The sequence below is a fragment of the Ammospiza nelsoni genome, chromosome 26 (genome assembly GCF_027579445.1).
Source record: "Ammospiza nelsoni isolate bAmmNel1 chromosome 26, bAmmNel1.pri, whole genome shotgun sequence".
Classification (NCBI taxonomy): Eukaryota; Metazoa; Chordata; class Aves; order Passeriformes; family Passerellidae; genus Ammospiza; species Ammospiza nelsoni.
The window spans coordinates 84,427-102,553 of NC_080658.1; the positions used below are offsets into that span (position 1 = coordinate 84,427).

Sequence of the window (18,127 nt, forward strand, 5' to 3'; positions counted from 1 at the left end):
GAAAAATGCCGGGCAGCGTCGGCCGTTGCGTCACACGTCGCGCCGGCAGCAGGGCCTGCCGGGAGTTGGAGTCTCGGGCTGGTAGCCACTCATGTGCCGCGATAGCCGTTGCGTCACACGCCGCGCCGGCAGCAGGGCCTGCCGGGAGTTGGAGTCTCGGGCTGACAGCCACGGCTCCGTCCCCCGCCACCGGGAGCTGCAGTCCCTCCCGGGCATCAAACGGGTCCTTCGCCCCAGGGCGGGGAAGGACCTGAGGCAGGACCGCTCCTCCCGAATGCCCTCTCTTTTCCCCTCCAACTCTTTTTCTTTTTTTAACGCTGTTTTTCACCCCTTTCCTTTCCCTTCCCTTCTGCTCTCCTGCTTTCTTTCCTTTCCTTTCCTTTTTTTCCCCTTCCCTTTCCCTTTCTTTTTCTTGTATTTGTAATCTTGGTTTTCCTTCCTAGCTTTAGAATCAAAAAGCAGCAGTAGTAACTTTCAGGCTACCTGGGAGTAAAAAAAACCCCAAAACTATAATGATTGAAAGAAAACTATTTATTCCCTGGGAGCCTGAAATTTTCTACTGCTGCACATGACACAGAGTTTTTTATTCCTTCTTATATACAGTTGATATTTTATACTCGCTTTATACACCGCCCCCTGCCGTCTGCACCGGCGCTCTGCAGGCAGAGTGCTGCGGCGTCGTTCGGTTCTGTTTAAATAAACTCGGCTAAATTAGGCTTGGTTCGGCTTAGGTCTAAAATCGTTTCGGTTCGGCTTTTCGTCTAAATTCGGCTTTTCCGGCTCTTCGGCTGAACTCGGCCCGGTTGGGCTAAAGTCGGTCATATTCGGCTCTTTGTCTAAATGCGGCCAATGTCGGCTACAGTCGGCTATCGGTTACACTCGGCTATCATCGGCTCTTCGTCTCAAGTCGGCTGTGTTCGGCCACACTCGGCTCTTCGTCTCAAGTCGGCTGTGTTCGGCCACACTCGGCTCTTCGGTGAAACTCGGCTGTTTTCGGCCACACTCGGCTCTTCGGTGAAACTCGGCTGTTTTCGGCTACACTCGGCTCTTCGGGGAAACTCGGCTGTTTTCGCCCACACTCGGCTCTTCGGCTCTTCGGAACTATTCGGCCCGGCTCGGCTCCCTCAGGGCGGGAAAGCGGCTGTCAGAGGACCCCGGCACAGCGAGGCGTTTCCCCACATGCCTGTCACAAACCCGCCGAAATACGCCCGCCCGCGGCGCCGCTGAGACCACAGCATGTGTCGGGTACACTTGAAACGTCACAGAAAATACCACCGGGGCCGCGCCGGGGTCGGCATTCCATGCAGGCAGTCCAGTGACACCCACCCCGGTCCTCCACTTCCCCGCCCTTTTCGCCGCCCTGTTGAGAAGGTCAACCAAAAGTCCGCGACATCCGCGACGCGCCACTCCCAAGGTGGCGGCCTCTCGGCGCAGGGCTGCAGTACCGCGCTCTGCCCACAAGGCGGCAGCACTGCCGCCCGCCCCAGCCGGGGGCGCAGCGCGCCTCGGGGCTGCGGGCAGGGAAGGTGGCAAAAAAGAACAGGGGCGACCCCCGCCGAAAACTGCTCTGAAATAAATGCCAAAAACCTGCCTCTTACCCCACCAGAATCAAACAAGGCCCCTTGCTTTAAAGCCATGTTTAAATAAATTTTTTATTTCCATTTTTCGTATTTATATTCACATGCATAGCTATAGTGGACATTGATGTAGCATGTAATTTATATAACATTATTCTATTTCTATTATTTATATTTACTTATATTTTGTGCTTTTATAAATATCTTTCCACATTGATTGCATATTTCTATGTCTAAAATTACATTTCTATCATGCTTTCACTATTTAAAATACAAATCCCATCCTAACTAAATAAATACAAAAAAGCTCTATTCTTTTAAACTACATTGAAATATTTTTATATTTATAGCGCTCATGACTATATTCACATTTATATTTGCAGTTTATACTTAAGCATTATATTAATCATTATGTATAACATGTATCCTATTCAAATAAGAGATAAATTATTTTCCTAATTATGTACCATATCTACTGCTACAACTTATTTTTCCTTACATTTTTAATTTTTATATTAACCTTCAGCTATTTATGATCTATTTCTATTCTTAGATTTCTACCTTTATATTATTTGTATTTATAATGTTTATACTAAAACACCTGCTTTTGCCAAATAAAAAAGAAAAAAATCCCCTTTATTTTAAACTACTTAAAAAAACCTAGAGTATATCAATCTGGTATAACATATAACAAATGATAGATATGATAGATGTAAAATTGATATAAATATTGTAGTGTATTATAGGAAATAAATAAAAATCAATATGATCCATAACACAAGTAATACTGTATAAATGTTATATTTATGTTATTTTATATTTCAAATAATTTAACATTTCTTTATATATTTGCATATACTTGACAAACATTTCTATATTTATACTTGGGTTGCGATTTTTTTCTGGGTGTTTTCTGGGTCTTTTCTTGCCCTTCTTCGAATTTTTTTCTGGGTTATTTCTTGTCCATCTTGGGGGTTTTTTCTGGGTTTTTTCTTGCCCATCTTCAGACTTTTTTCTGGTTTTCTTCTTGCCCATCTCAGAGGTTTTTTTTTTGGGTTTTTTTCTGGGTTTTTTTCTTGCCCATCTTGGGTGATTTTCTGGGGTTTTTCTACGTTTTTTTCTTGCCCATCTGGGATTATTTTCTGGGTTTTTTTTCTCGTTGCTTTCTTGCCCATCCTGGGCTTTTTCTGGGTTTTTTTCTTGTCCATCATGTGGTTTTTTTCTGGTTTTTTCCTGCTCATCTTCGTCTGGTTTTCTGGGTTTTAAGCCAAAATCGGTACATATCATGTCAGTTCATGCAATACAACCCGGCTGGGGATTTTTTATTCTAAATTTAACAAGGAGTCGCAAAACCTGGAAAGCAAAAGTCACACACACAAGGTTAAATCCAGTCAGCAAGCACTCACACACGCAGAAACGAGCAGACACAGACAGACACAGCCACGTGCTCTCACACACGCTCACACAATCTTTCCACTTAAATGCTCACTGCGGCCCTTACTCGAGATGCTGAAGAACGTGCTGTGACACATCTTCCGGCTGCCGCTCCTTGAGGTAAAATGGCAGATCCTGGGGAAATCAGCAGCCTCGGGGACCTGTGAGACGACAGGAAGGGTCAACGAGTGGCTATCTGACAGCTAGGACTTGTCTCCTCTCTGGACTGATAAATTTTCTACCCAAAATCCAATAGAAGACAGATGTATAGGTACATAGAACATAAGCCACCATAGGCAGATACAATACAAGCCAGGACTTGCAAAAATTCTCTGGAAGATGAATTCTTGCGCCCTATTCCCTTTCAGAAGAAGGAACCTACACAACTACTGCAGTCATCTGAGGAGGTGCATCTGAAAAAAAAGTTAGGACAACAGTCAGACGGTTCAATGATAACTGAAGAGCTCCAGATATCCTGTGTCCATCTACAAATCCCATCTAGAGTCCAACTACACCCCACACTGCACATTACAAATCCCCGGGCCCTCTCCTATTGCACCAGGCTATGCGGCAGGGCAGAGCACCTCGGGCACAAATGTGTGCTGACAGCCGTGACACAGGATGGACAGGACAGGACAGACAACGGGGACACAACACAGACAGAAAATTCTAGGCAAGGAAAATGGCTGCAAGGACTGAGAGAATGCAAAAGGAGAGGACCGAGTTCAAACTGATGGTGAGCTGATGAGGCTCAGAGAACCCCGAAGGAAGAAGATGATAACTGAATGATTTCTTCTAAGAACTGCAAAGATGGATGCCTAGGAATCCTACGGTCAGAATCCTCTACCTAACCTCATATTACGCCAAGTCCTAATCCACCAAAATGGATCCAGGTGGGGGCATAGCTGTCCATACAGCCCAGACCGAGACCTGACAAGACATCAGATGCGATGCTTCCAAAGACAGAAGAGAGTCTGACGCCTGTCTGAGCTCCCCAGTCAAAAGTTCTGTGGCCTGGGTGCCAGGCCAGGGAATGCAGAGATCACAGATGCTAACAATGATGCCAAGATTAATGACAGGCACCCCTAAGGTAAAAGACATGGGATACACAAACAACACACAATTCACAACAGACAAGTGACACGAGACACACCGGGACTGCTCTGCCCTGCTGCACACCTCAGCACTGTGATCAAAAGTGAGACTTGCCTTCTATGGGGCCTAAGGGGCCACTTCATTAACACCCCCCCACCTCCAAACTGGACTCAAAACCCCCTCCCTGTAATCCCCAAACCAGCACCGTGCTTTCAGCCCCTCTGTGGGTCACGGCCCTCTACTTATCTCTCATACAGCTGGGGATGCTGGTCCCTGTCAGGTGCAAAGAAAGGCCACCTCATCAGATGGGAAGGTCCTGCTGGCACCGGGCTGGTGTCTCTCAGACAGCTAGATTAAAGAGAACCAAACATCAGTGCCTGATCTTGGCACCGCATCGGCCAAAACCCCACCGCTCTGCTACTCACCGCGCTCCTAAGAAGGCCCGGCACCTCCTGACCCTGACCCTCTGCCACACGTGGAATGCGTCTGCACCTGAAAGAAAGTTAGAACACATGTCAAACATCACCAGGATAACTCACAAGCTGCAAACACCATATGTCAATCTAGGAACAACATCTAGAGCCCAAGTACAGCCCACATTACAAATTTCAACTCCCCAAGGCTCGTCCTATTGCAGCAGGCCATGCGGCAGGGCAGAACAGCTCCGGCAAAAAATGTGTGCACACACCCGTGACACAGAAAGTGACAAACAGGGGGGACATGAAACACGACACATCATGCTTGTGGTGAGGGCCTCGAGGGGAAAAGGCAAAAGGGAACCCAAAGACACACCAGGGAGCACGGCACACCGGACAACAGGACACAGATCGGAGCTGTTCTGCACTGCCCGCCTGAAAGCTGCCATCAAAAGTAGAGCCTCTCCCTTTAGCTGTCCTAAGAGGCCCTTGGAGAAGATTGCTTTCCCCTCTGCTCATTTTTGAATCTGTCCCAAGAACTCCCAATCTGCTACTCCGCCATCTCCAGACCGTGGCCCCCGACTTATCTTTTGGATGATCGGTGAGGGGAATCCATGCTGCACCTGAAATGAGTCTGCCTTGGAGGGCTCTGTGACGGCCTGTGAGCCTCTCGGTCAGCTGCAATCAAGAAAACCAAAACCAAAGTATGAGTCCAGAGTTATGTGGGCCAAATCCCTGCAAGTCAGCTACTTGCCCTCTCCTGAGTGTGCCTGGCTCCTTCAGGCTCCAGCTTCATCCTGATTCCAAGGCTGTGGCCTTTATTAGCAGTGGCACCTGGGTTACAGAAAGACAAAGTTAAATGGCATTCCTCTGAGTGCAGTGGATCACCTTGTATGCTGTAAGCCATGGCAATGCCTCTGCTAGGCTTCTGAACAGCCTTGTGTGGGGGGGCCCTCAAATAAACACCCTTTCTCACCCTGCTGCTTGCAAACCCGCTCCCAAGAAATCCTAAACTGGATACCTGATCACCCTCCCTCTCCCAGGCACCATCCTCAACTCACCTGAAGCCTCAATCTCAAACATCATCCTTGACACTGGGCAGATCCCTCTTGTGACACGACGAATCTGCTGAAAAATTGTTGTGCTTGAGAGCTGAGCAATAACAGCCAATTCTCTCCACTGCTCACCTTGACTGCTGGCATCCAGATTGACATCCTGAAAAGAAAGACAAAGAACAGAGCTGTAACACACTCACCATACACACTTCTGCTGCAGAGACAAATGGGGCCTCACCGGCTCGGGGCAATCCCCTCGCCCGGGATGGGGCCCTCTGGCACACTTTTAATCCATCTGAATCTGAAAAAAAAGTTAGGACAAGAGTCACACTGTTGCAGGATAACTGATGAGCTCCAGATGCCCTGTGCCCATCCACAGATCCCATCTAGTGTCCAACTACACCCCACATTACACATTCCAAGTCTCCAAGACTTGTCCTATCGCACCAGGCTGTGCAGCACGGCAGAGCAGCCCCATCCCAAATGTGTGCTGACACCCGTGACACAGGACAGACAGGACAGACAACAACAGGGGACACAACAGGAAAAGAAATCTCTTGGCAAGGAAAATGGCTGCAAGGACTGAGAGAATGCAAAAGGAGATGAGTGAGCTGAGACCGATGGTGAGCTGATGAGGCTCAGAAAACCCTGGGGGACGAAGATGATAACTGAATGATTAATTCCAAGAACAGCAAAGATGGATGCCTAGGAATCCTACGGTCAGAATGCTGTACCTAACCTCATATTATTACAAGTCCTAATCCACCACAATGGATCCAGGTGGGGCATAGCTGTCCATACAGCTCAGAACTAGACCTGACAAGAAATCTGACTGGATGCTTCCAAAGAGGTAACTTTTGACTGGGGAGCTCAGACAGGTATCAGAAACTCATATATGGCCTGGGTGCCGGGCCAGGGAATGCAGAGATCAGAGATGCTAACAATGATGCCAGGGGTACTGACAGGGCCCTCCAAAGGTAAAAGACATTGGATACACAAACAACACATAATGCACAACAGACAAGTGACACGAGACACACCGGGACTGCTCTGCCCTGCACACCTCAACACTGTGATCAAAAGTGAGACTTGGCTTTTATGAGGCCTAAGGGGCCACCTCATGAACATCCCCCACCGCCAAAGCTGAATCAAAAACTCCACCCCGTATTTCCCGAAACAGCACCATGACTTCATCCCCACTGTGGGTCGTAGCCCTCTACTTATCTCTCATACAGCTGGGGATGCGGGTCTCGGGTGCAAAGAAAGGCCACCTTGTCAAACGGGAAGGTCCTGCTGGCACCGGGCTGGTGTCTCTCAGACAGCTAGATTAAAGAGAACCAAACATCAGGGCCTGATCTTGGCACCGCATTGGCCAAAACCCCACCACTCTGCTACTCACCGCGCTCCTAAGAAGGCCCGGCACCTCCTAACCCTGACCCTCTGCCACACGTGGAATGCATCTGCACCTGAAAGAAAGTTAGAACATATGTCAAACACCACCAGGGTAACTCACAAGCTGCAAACATCTTATGTCAATCTAGGAACAACATCTAGAGCCCAAGTACAGCCCACATTACAAATTCCCCCTCCCTACGGTTCGTCCTACTGCAGGAGGCCATGCGGCAGGGCAGAACAGCTCCGGCAAAAAATGTGTGCACACACCCGTGACACAGAAAGTGACAAACAGGGGGACATGAAACACGACACACCATGCTTGTGGTGAGGGCCTCGAGGGGAGAAGGCAAAAGGGACCCCAAAGACACACTAGGGAACACAGCACACCGGACAACAGGATACAGACCGGAGCTGTTCTGCACTGCCCGCCTGAAAGCTGCCATCAAAAGTAGAGCCTCTCCCTTTAGCTGTCCTAAAAGGCCTTTGGAGAAGATTGCTTTCCTCTCTGCTCATTTTTGAATCTGTCCCAAAAACTCCCAACCTGCTACTCCACCATCTCCAGGCTGTGGCCCCCGACTTATCTTTTGGATGATCGGTGAGGGGAATCCACGCTGCACCTGAAATGAGTCTGCCTTGGAGGGCTCTGTGATGGCCTGTGAGCCTCTCGGTCAGCTGCAATCAAGAAAACCAAAACCAAAGAGTGAGTCCAGAGTTATGTGGGCCAAATCCCTGCAAGTCAGCTACTTGCCCTCTCCTGAGTGTGCCTGGCTCCTTCAGGCTCCAGCTTCATCCTGATTCCAAGGCTGTGGCCTTTATTAGCAGTGGCACCTGGGTTACAGAAAGACAAAGTTAAATGGCATTCCTCTGAGTGCAGTGGATCACCTTGTATGCTGTAAGCCATGGCAATGCCTCTGCTAGGCTTCTGAGACACCTTGGGAGGGGCTCTCAAATAAACAAATAAAGACCCTTTCTCACCCTGCTGCCTGCAAACCCCCTCTCAAGAACTCCTAACTGGATGCCTGCTCACCCTCCCTCTCCCAGTAACCATCCTCAACTCACCTGAAGCCTCAATCTCAAACATCATCCTTGACACTGGGCAGATCCGTCTTGTGACACGATGAATCTGCTGCGAAATTGTTGTGCTTGAGAGCTGAGCAATAACAACCAATTCTCTCCACTGCTCACGTTGACTGCTGGCATCCAGATTTACTTCCTAAAAGAAAGACAAAGAACAGCAGTGTAACAGAGTCAGTTGAGAGGTGTAACAGAGTCTGCTGCAGAGGCAAATGGGGCCTCACCTACTCAGGAGAATCCCCACACCTGGCATGGGGCCCTCTGGCACACATTTAATCCATCTGAACCTGAAAAAAAAGTTAGGACAAGAGTCACACTGTGGCAGGATAACTGATGAGCTCCAGATATGATGTGCCCATCTACAAATCCCATCTAGAGTCCAACTACACCCCACATTACAAACTCCAAGTCCCTGGGACTTCTCCTATCGCACCAGGCTGTGCAGCAGGGCAGAGCAGCTCCGGCACAAATGTGTGCTGAGAGCCATGACACAGGATAGGACAGACAACGGGGACACAACAGGAACAGAAATCTCTTGGCAAGGAAAACGGCTGCAAGGACTGAGAGAATGCAAAAGGAGATGAGTGAGCTGAGACCGATGGTGAGCTGATGAGGCTCAGAGAACCCTGGAGGAAGAAGATGATTACTGAATGATTTATTCCAAGAACAGCAAAGACTGATGCCTAGGAATCCTACAGTCAAAATCCTCTACCTAACCTCGTAATATTACAAGTCCTAATCCACCATAATGGATCCAGGTGGGGCACAGCTGTCCATACAGCTCAGAACAAGACCTGAAAAGACGTCTGACTGGATGCTTCCAAAGAGAGAAGAGAGTCTGATGCTTGTCTGAGCTCCCTAGTCAAAAGTTCTGTGGCCTGGGCGCCAGGCCAAGGAGTGCAGAGATCACAGATGCTACCAATGATGCCAGGGTTTCTGACAGGACCCTCAAAGTGGAAGATATGGCATACGCAAACAACACATAATGCACAATAGAGAAGTGACACGAGACACACCGGGACTGCTCTGCCCTGCTGCACACCTCAGCACTGCAATCAAAAGTGAGACTTGGCTTTTATGGGGCCTAAGGGGCCACTTCATGAACACACCACACCCCCCCCCCAAAATTGGACTCAAAACCCCCTCCCAGGAATTCCCAAACCAGCACCCTGCTTTCATCCCCTCTGTGGGTCACAGCCCTCTACTTATCTCTCAGACATCTGGGGATGCTGGTCCCTGTCAGGTGCAAAGAAAGGCCACCTCGTCAGCTGGGAAGGTCCTGCTGGCACCGGGCTGGTGTCTCTCAGACAGCTAGATTAAAGAGAACCAAACATCAGGGCCTGATCTTGGCACCGCATTGGCCAAAACCCCACCACTCTGCTACTCACCGCGCTCCTAAGAAGGCCCGGCACCTCCTAACCCTGACCCTCTGCCACACGTGGAATGCGTCTGCACCTGAAAGAAAGTTAGAACATATGTCAAACACCACCAGGGTTACTCACAAGCTGCAAACACCTTATGTCAATCTAGGAATAGCATCTAGAGCCCAAGTACAGCCAGCATTACAAATTCCAACGCCCCACGGTTTCTCCTACTGCAGCAGGCCATGCGGCAGGGCAGAACAGCTCCGGCACAAATGTGTGCACACACCCGTGACACAGAAAGTGGCAAACAGGGGGGACATGAAACACGACACATCATGCTTGTGGTGAGGGTCTCGAGGGGAAAAGGCAAAAGGGACCCCAAAGACACACCAGGGAACACAGAACACTGGACAACACAACACAGACCGGAGCTGTTCTGCACTGCCCGCCTGAAAGCTGCCATCAAAAGGAGAGCCTCTCCCTTTAGCTGTCCTAAGAGGCCTTTGGAGAAGATTGCTTTTCCGGCTGCCAATTTTCAAATCTGCCCCAAGAACTCCCAACCCACTATTCTCTCATCTCCAGGCCAAGGCCCTCGACTTATCTTTTGGATGATCGGTGATGGGAATCCACGCTGCACCTGAAATGAGTCTGCCTCGGAGGGCCTCGTGATGGCCTGTGAGCCTCTCGGTGAGCTACAATAAAGAAAACCAAAACCAAAGTATGAGTCCAGAGTTATGTGGGCCAAATCCCACCAAGGCAGCTACTTGCCCTCTCCTGAGTGTGCCTGGCTCCTTCAGGCTCCAGCTTCATCATGATTCCAAGGCCTTCATTAGGAGTGGCACCTGGGTTAGAGAAAGGCAAAGTTAAATGGCATTCCCCTGAGTGCAGTGGATGACCTTGTGTGCTGTAAGACATGGGAATGCCTCTGCTAGGCTTCTGAGAAGCCTTGTGTAGGGGAGGCCTCAAATAAACAAATAAAGACCCTTTCTCACCCTGCTGCCTGCAAACTCCCTCCCAAGAACTCCTAACTGCTCACCCTCCCTCTCCCAATCACAATCCTCAACTCACCTGAAGCCTCAATCTCAAACATCATCTTGGACCTTGGGCGGATCCCTCTTGTGACATGATCAATCTGCTGAATAAAATGTTGTGCTTGACACAGCTTGGAATTTCAGGGAGTTGCACTCCTCAATTAAAAAAAAACAAAACAAAACAAAAAAAACACAACAAAACCAATCCCAAAAACAAACAAAGAAAAAAACCAAACAAACAAAACCCACACAAACAATAAATCCCAAAACACCTAACTCCCCACAGAAACAAAAAAACCACAGAAAACATCAAAAAATCCAAAACCCCCACAAAAACCAACTAAAAACCCCAAAATGAAAACCAAAAAAACCCAAAAATTCCACCAAAAGAAATCCAACCAAAAAAACAACCAGAGCAAAACTAAAAATTACAAAAGCACCTTACCACTCCTAAACACAAAACCCAAAATCACAAACCTAAATACTCCCTGTATTCCATGCTGTTTTCTTCACAGAATCTTCCAAGCCTCTGTGCTTTAGATGCCCAGAAACACCTGCTGAAAAGATGCTGAGACGGGCTGAAAAAGCCTCTTCACTGAAATGAGGAGAGCTCTTAACCCAGCACATCCCAGAGAGGGAATGAAGCCCCTCAGCCACGGCTGGGGTTAATATACCCCTGATTGTGCCCGCCTCTCGTTCCCATGCCACCCAGGAAAAGGGAGGGGGCGAATCCCACCAAGCCCTCAGAGCAGCTACAGCTGTTTGGCTCCTCTGACTCACATTCAAGGGCAGTAAAGGGCTTGTTATAGAAGAAAACTTTTCAGAAAAGTAACAGTGCTTTCTTTTTTTGCAACAACTACTTGGAGCAGAAGAACAGAAAACTGGCAAGATATAAAACTTTGTGGTAAGGTTACATAGCTAGATCAATTGGGTAATTGGGTAATTTGCTGTTACCTTACATAATTATTCTGTGTTTACCAAAAGCCATCTAATAAATTCACACCCAAAACTCCAGCAGCCCAGCTGGCCCTACCAAATCTCTATGTTTATGCATACAGTAAACAAAACCAAAATCCCAGTAATACCTATCAGAAGTCTGTGAAAGAAACCTCTTGAAATTGATCCTACCTCAAATACAAAACAACCCATGCAAAGTTAGCTTGACTCAATAAACAATTTACACAGAGCTAATAACACCAAGAAATAAAACAGCACACCATATACCACCAAAGAATATAATAGTGAAGAAAAAAGAAACCACTTTTTTTTTTTTTTTTAAAGCTTTTGCCAGGACTCCAACAACAACTTCTTCTCCTTCTGAAATGTCCCTTCTCCTTCCCAAATTCCTTACAACTTCTGAGTTTACATCCAAGCAAAAAGCAAAATTCGTGCACTTGTGCGTTCGATGCTCCTGCCAGATTCTCTGTTTCCCTCCACATCTTCTTACACTTTCAGTCTTCACTCTGTCCTGACGTGATGAGTTTGACGGACGAATTGGTAAACGTTAAGAGAGGATTTCCCTGCCTCCCTCCCCAGAGCTGGTTTCCTTAGTGCATTTCACTCAATCCCAGGCCGGCAACGATGCACGCTCACCTCAAGCGTGCAAGGCTCACAGCTGCTCGGCTAAACTCGGCTCTAATCGGCTAAACTCGGCCATTGTCATCTGCATTCGGCTGGACTCGACCCTTCGGCACGGATCGCCTCGCTTCGGCCGAACTCGGAGCCGCTCTCTGCGCTCGGCGCGCCTCGGCTCGCTTCGGCCGAACTCGGAGCCGCTCTCTGCGCCCGGCGCGGCTCGGCTCGCTTCGGCCGAACTCGGAGCCGCTCTGTGCGCCCGGCGCGCCTCGGCTCGCTTCGGCCGAACTCGGAGCCGCTCTCTGCGCTCGGCGCGCCTCGGCTCGCTTCGGCCGAACTCGGAGCCTCTCTGTGCGCCCGGCGCGGCTCGGCTCGCTTCGGCCGAACTCGGAGCCGCTCTCTGCGCTCGGCGCGCCTCGGCTCGCTTCGGCCGAACTCGGAGCCGCTCTCTGCGCCCGGCGCGGCTCGGCTCGCTTCGGCCGAACTCGGAGCCGATCAGTGCGCCCGGCGCGGCTCGGCTCGCTTCGGCCGAACTCGGAGCCGCTCTGTGCGCCCGGCGCGCCTCGGCTCGCTTCGGCCGAACTCGGAGCCGCTCTCTGCGCTCGGCGCGCCTCGGCTCGCTTCGGCCGAACTCGGAGCCTCTCTGTGCGCCCGGCGCGGCTCGGCTCGCTTCGGCCGAACTCGGAGCCGATCAGTGCGCCCGGCGCGGCTCGGCTCGCTTCGGCCGAACTCGGAGCCGCTCTCTGCGCTCGGCGCGCCTCGGCTCGCTTCGGCCGAACTCGGAGCCTCTCTGTGCGCCCGGCGCGGCTCGGCTCGCTTCGGTCGAACTCGGAGCCACTCTCTGCGCGGCCCGGCTCGCCTCGGCCGAACTCGGAGCCGCTCTCTGCGCTCGGCGCGGCTCGGCTCTCTTCGGCCGAACTCGGAGCCGCTCTCTGCCCTCGGCGCGGCTCGGCTCGCTTCGGCCCAACTCGGAGCCGCTCTCTCCGCGTTCGGCTGAGCTCGCCTCGGCTCGGCTCCCTGACGGCGGGCAAGCGGCGCCGCCTCACGTTAAACTCGCCCGGCTCGGGGCTCTCCTGCTGCCGCGTCCCGCGGGCGGCCCGGCCATCGCACGGACACGATCGGGAGCGCGGCGTGGCACAGGAGCTCATTGGGCAGTGACCGCACTCGCGCTAATTAGCGCGCACGAGAGCAGCGGGCTCGGTTCGGCTGAGCTCGGCTCCGTTCAGGCAGCCTCGCAAGCCTGGCCTCGGTTCGCTCGAGGCCGTCAGGTTCCGCCGGTCTCGCCTTGGTTCGGCCGAAGGAGGCGTCGTTCGCTCGTGTTTTTACAAATATCTTTCTATATTGACTGTATATTTCTATATTTAATTTTATACTTCTATAATACTTCCATTATTCCAAATAAAAACCCCGTCTCTAACCAAATAAATAAAAAAACCCTTCTTTTAAAGGATACTGAAATATTTTTTATTTATACTTTGTATAATTATACATTCATATTTTAATTTATCGTTTCTTTGGATGTATTACATTAATAATGATATATTATATATATAAAATTTTAAAATAGATTTAAATCATTATTTAAATTATGTATAATATCTACTGCTACAACTAATTTTTTCTGATATTTTAAATTTTTATATTTATCTGTATGTATTTATTATATATTTCTAAACTTAGATTTCTACCTTTATATTATTTGCATTTATAATTTTTACAATCAAAACACTGCCTATTGACCAATAAAGAAAACCCGCTTTATTTAAGTATTTTAAAAATATTTTCATGTTTATAATTTTCATATTTATATTTATAATTTGTTCAATATTACATGAGAACACACCTGCTCCTGCACCGCCGTGGGGCCCCCTCTCCTGGGGACCTTGGGGTGCCCCAATGGCATCAGAGCCCCGAGTCTTCACCCCCTTCTCCTCTATTTAGAAACTACACTGGAACTTTTTTCTGGAAATAAAGACATTACCTAAATCCTCTCCCCGTGTCCTAGACAGATGGATATTCAGTTATTAGTTGGCTGGGCAGCAGTTTCTTAAATAGAATGATAAACAAGATGTGAACATTTCAGCTACAAGCAAATAGGCAAATCTGAACAAGGTACTGGTGGGCGACCACTGAAGTTATTTTGAAGGAATTTTTTAAACAATAAAATATTGATACCACAAAAATAAAGCAAAAAGCTAACTACTGGCTAAGAAAAAAATTAACTTTTGACAGCAACAACATTCCAACCACACAGGCTTTTTCCCGATGTCATACCTTATAACTACCTCTCTTGGGAATTCTCATCATGTATCCCAAAAGGAATAAATACCTCAGAGCGTCCTAAAGCAAAAAGTAGCACACGTGAGCTCCTCACACTCCCGGGAGGCCTGCACAGCGTGCACTGAGTCTGCAACAAATTCTGCTCAGTGAGAGTCTGCAAACAAAGGTTCAATTGATGAATTGAACTGATTGTAAAGGGAGGTTTTCTAAGCACAGAAGCACAACAAAGAACAAGCAAAAACAATTCTTAAAAAAAACCTGCAAGTTTTATTTAGCATATATGCGACTGATTTCCACCCTGTGGCTTCTCACTTTGATTCGCGTCTGTAGGTTCAGGAAGATGACAATGCACACTCTGCCCTCCCTGAGCCCCCCACAGCAGCTGAGCGCTGCTCCGTGCGCTCAGATCGTCAGGAACTGGATTGCCCGCATGGACTGGAACTGCTCTGCTGCAGATTCAGGAGAGAGAGGCTGGCTGAGGCGTCGTCCCAATTCCATTTCTGTGTGACGAGAAGCGGTTTGTTCCCAACGGGTGCAACAATCCCCAGCTCGCTTCCATGGTGAGTACCGATGGCACACAAATGGCAGCCTGAGGAAATCGTGTTCTGGGCTCTAAGTGGTCGGGACAGGGTCTGATTTTTTGTTTTGCATCTGTATGATGATTAGTACGACAGGGCCCTGATCGATGACATGGCAGCACAGAATTAAAAACTCCTCAATAGGATTACATCGACTTCTAGGAAAAGACAAAAGCCTAGGACCCTTCTGAAATCTATTTTTAATGCGAAGCACACGGATTGTCACTATGCTGTGCCTTCCAGCTTTTCAAAGCAGCTTACCTCTGAAGACCAGAAAACATTTATTTCTACAGAAACAATGGGCAACCCCCAGCCTAATCTCAGCGCTACTGTTTAATAGGGGATCTGCCAGCGTGCCAGTCCAGCTTCAAGTGTGCTTTATTTCAGTCTAACATCCCCTCAAAATTCTTCTCACATCTCCCAACCCTGACATCTTATTTTTCCCTAAAGCTTCTCATCATTAGCAATTTCCAAGTAACATGGTATTTTTACAACATTCAAAAATGTCATGCTGGACTGTGCTAGAGAGTAATTTGCAAATATAAGCTTAGCAAAGTTTGAATTGACTTGTCCAGAGAAAAAACCTACAAGTGAACACCTACACCTGCCTACAAAGAGCTAACAAGCCCCTGGCAGCTGCCAGCATCAAAGCACAGCGGATGTTTCTAATACAGGGTAAGGATAACAATATCACCTTTTGTTCTCTCCAGCTTGTTTTCCCTGCAGTCATATTTTGCTTCTTATGATTTTTTTAGTCTCTGCATCTTCTTGGACAGCACCGAGCCCGACGACAAGGATACGAGAGTCTTTCCCTGCCGTAGGGAGAGAACCAGGAAAACAGTTAAAATAAGAACAGGGTAGTTTGAAATTCATACTTCCAATGAGAAGCAGCACCTAACAAACAGAACAAAAGTAAACAAAGCATGGTACCTCCCTGGGGACAGAAGACTTACAAACTCTCCAGGATTTACAATTCTAGCGACCGACCCCTTCAGGACGGCAGCCAAGTGTCCCATGAGGTGGTGCTGCACCAAAGAACGATCTGAGAGGTTCCAAAGAGTGAAATGCACAATATTTTGCAAAGCCGTAAAATCTTGCAAAATAACAAAAATACAATAGATGTAAACTACAGGGTAAGAGTACAAGTGTTCACTTTAAGAGCTGGAACCATCCAGGTGAGCACCTGATAACTGGATCCTCACCAGAGTTTGAACCCTTCAGGACACAGAAGGATTTTCCCCAGAAATTTCACAGACTGAGTTTTGATACAAGTATACTTGCCAGACCCTCAGAAACATCACCCATTCTCCAGGTGTCTGGAGAGAACTGCAAATGGCTCTCACGTAGTTTGAGCTAGCTCTGTAAGGTCTCAGGGTGAATTTCACCAGATGCAACCAAACTGGGCAACTCCCAGTGGGACAGAAGGAACCCAAAGCTTGGGTTCGCAGAGCTGCAGCAAATACTGAGGAAACAAACATAACAGCGTAAAAAATAATAAACCATCCTTTTTTTTTCTCTCGCTTTTGTTTTTTTCTTATTCAGATCAGCATAGCAATTAAAGAGAAGGTGAAAAACTCACCATTACTGAACATTTCATCATCTGTAGGCTGAGCATCCTTAGCACAGAGGACTCCAAAGTTAAAATTCACCGATCCCTGGGAAATAAAACCAAATATTGTATGAGAAACAATCAAACAGCAGACGTAAAAATTTGTTTCCTCTAAGGACTTTCGGGTACGTATGTACCTTTGCATACATCCAACACATTGGAACATACACTTTATACCATCTCCTAATAAGTAAAAATTTACCTTTAAACTTTGATAGTACAGCATAAAATTATGAACTTAAATTGGTGATCTGTTATTATTAAGTTGGTGCCTAAAGTTATTTCTGCTGTCAGGTTCAAAAAAACATTAATTTTTTTTACTGGAATGAGCAATTGATTTCAAAGTCATCACAAGCCCACCAAAACACAAAGCAGTATTCACTGGATGGGTCTGTGAGCTAGAAGTAGTTAGGCTTGTACTTCCCTCTTGCTATTCCAGAACCAATAAATCCTGTCAACAAAACCAGGATCTATAGCCCACTGCTGTGAAAGATTCTACGAGGATGATGGTTTGATTTGTGTTTAGAAGTTTTGATTTGAAATGGCCAGTTCAATGGATAAAGACAGTTTAGGTAGTATTACATTGCTATTATTATTATTTCTATTATTATTTTTACTATTACTACTGCTATTGTTATCATCTGCTACTGGAAGAAACAAACCAGTAGTACCTATACTTAATTACTTTTATTTCCAGGAAATAATAAAGAAAAAGAACCAAACCAAAAAAAGTCACTTCCTACCTTTTATATCAAGGGATGAAAAATTTCTCTTGGGCTCTTCTCCAATTTATCAAGACTCATAGCACTGAAAGGCAAACAAAACAGTGCTTTATAGAAGGGCAAGTGCACATTTCAAGGCTGAACCACCAACTGATTGCAGTGACAGCAGTTACAACATGAATCGTTCCCAGAGCCTCTGTTAAATGGAATGTTCTGTGGAACTGCCGTTTCTTTCCCAAAACACTAACTTCCAACACTTCCTAATAATATTTTGTATTTTAAAACAAAAGAAGTTAGTGAGACTCTGTGCGGAGGTCAGGTTTAAATTTATTTCCTTCTAAAGCACAGAGCTCTGTTCCATCACCCTTCACTTCGGCTCTACACTGAATCGTGGTGAGCATTTGAGGAGTGCTCCATAATCAATTCCATTTCTCTCTTTTTCTAGCTCTCTCTATTCCTAAATCATTCCAGACAAGTCAAATGAAAAATGAAAAAAACAAGTTCAGCATCAAAGTCACACTTTTTCCCGTTGTCTGGTCAAGAACAGGCTCTAAATCCACTTACTGCTGCCTTCAACGATTCAGACTTGCAAAAGCATTCTTACATATTTTACAGGTTTATCATAAAACCCACAGAACGCAAGCTCTGAATTACAGGAAAAGGTACACAGGCAAATATCTAAAGGGATCACTTATTAGTAAATACATACCTTGGTAGAGATCGCACTGAGAACCTTTCTGAGGGACTCTAAGGGACGCATGTTTTCTGAGCACCCTATAAACAAGAAAAGCTAGGATATAGTACAGGACATCCCCACTTTTTCTACATATTCAAATAGTATTTTTGATAAAAACAATTCAGTTAAAAAAGAAGGAAGAAAACCAAGCTAATTTTACTCAGCTGTATTTACTGCCGATTTAGA

At 47.3% G+C, this 18,127-nt stretch overlaps 2 long non-coding RNA genes across 2 annotated transcripts; both read right to left on the reverse strand.

The window, feature by feature from the left end:
- Positions 1-1,626: 1,626 nt before the first annotated feature.
- Positions 1,627-3,576, reverse strand: LOC132084309 (uncharacterized). Its single transcript, XR_009420048.1, has 2 exons — positions 3,079-3,576; positions 1,627-2,930 (listed from the first exon to the last, which is right to left on the reverse strand). It is a non-coding gene; the product is annotated as an uncharacterized LOC132084309 (long non-coding RNA).
- Positions 3,577-14,540: 10,964 nt separating this feature from the next.
- Positions 14,541-18,127, reverse strand: LOC132084394 (uncharacterized). The gene is made up of 5 exons (XR_009420064.1): positions 17,915-18,127; positions 17,227-17,290; positions 16,454-16,529; positions 15,569-15,686; positions 14,541-14,974 (listed from the first exon to the last, which is right to left on the reverse strand). It is a non-coding gene; the product is annotated as an uncharacterized LOC132084394 (long non-coding RNA).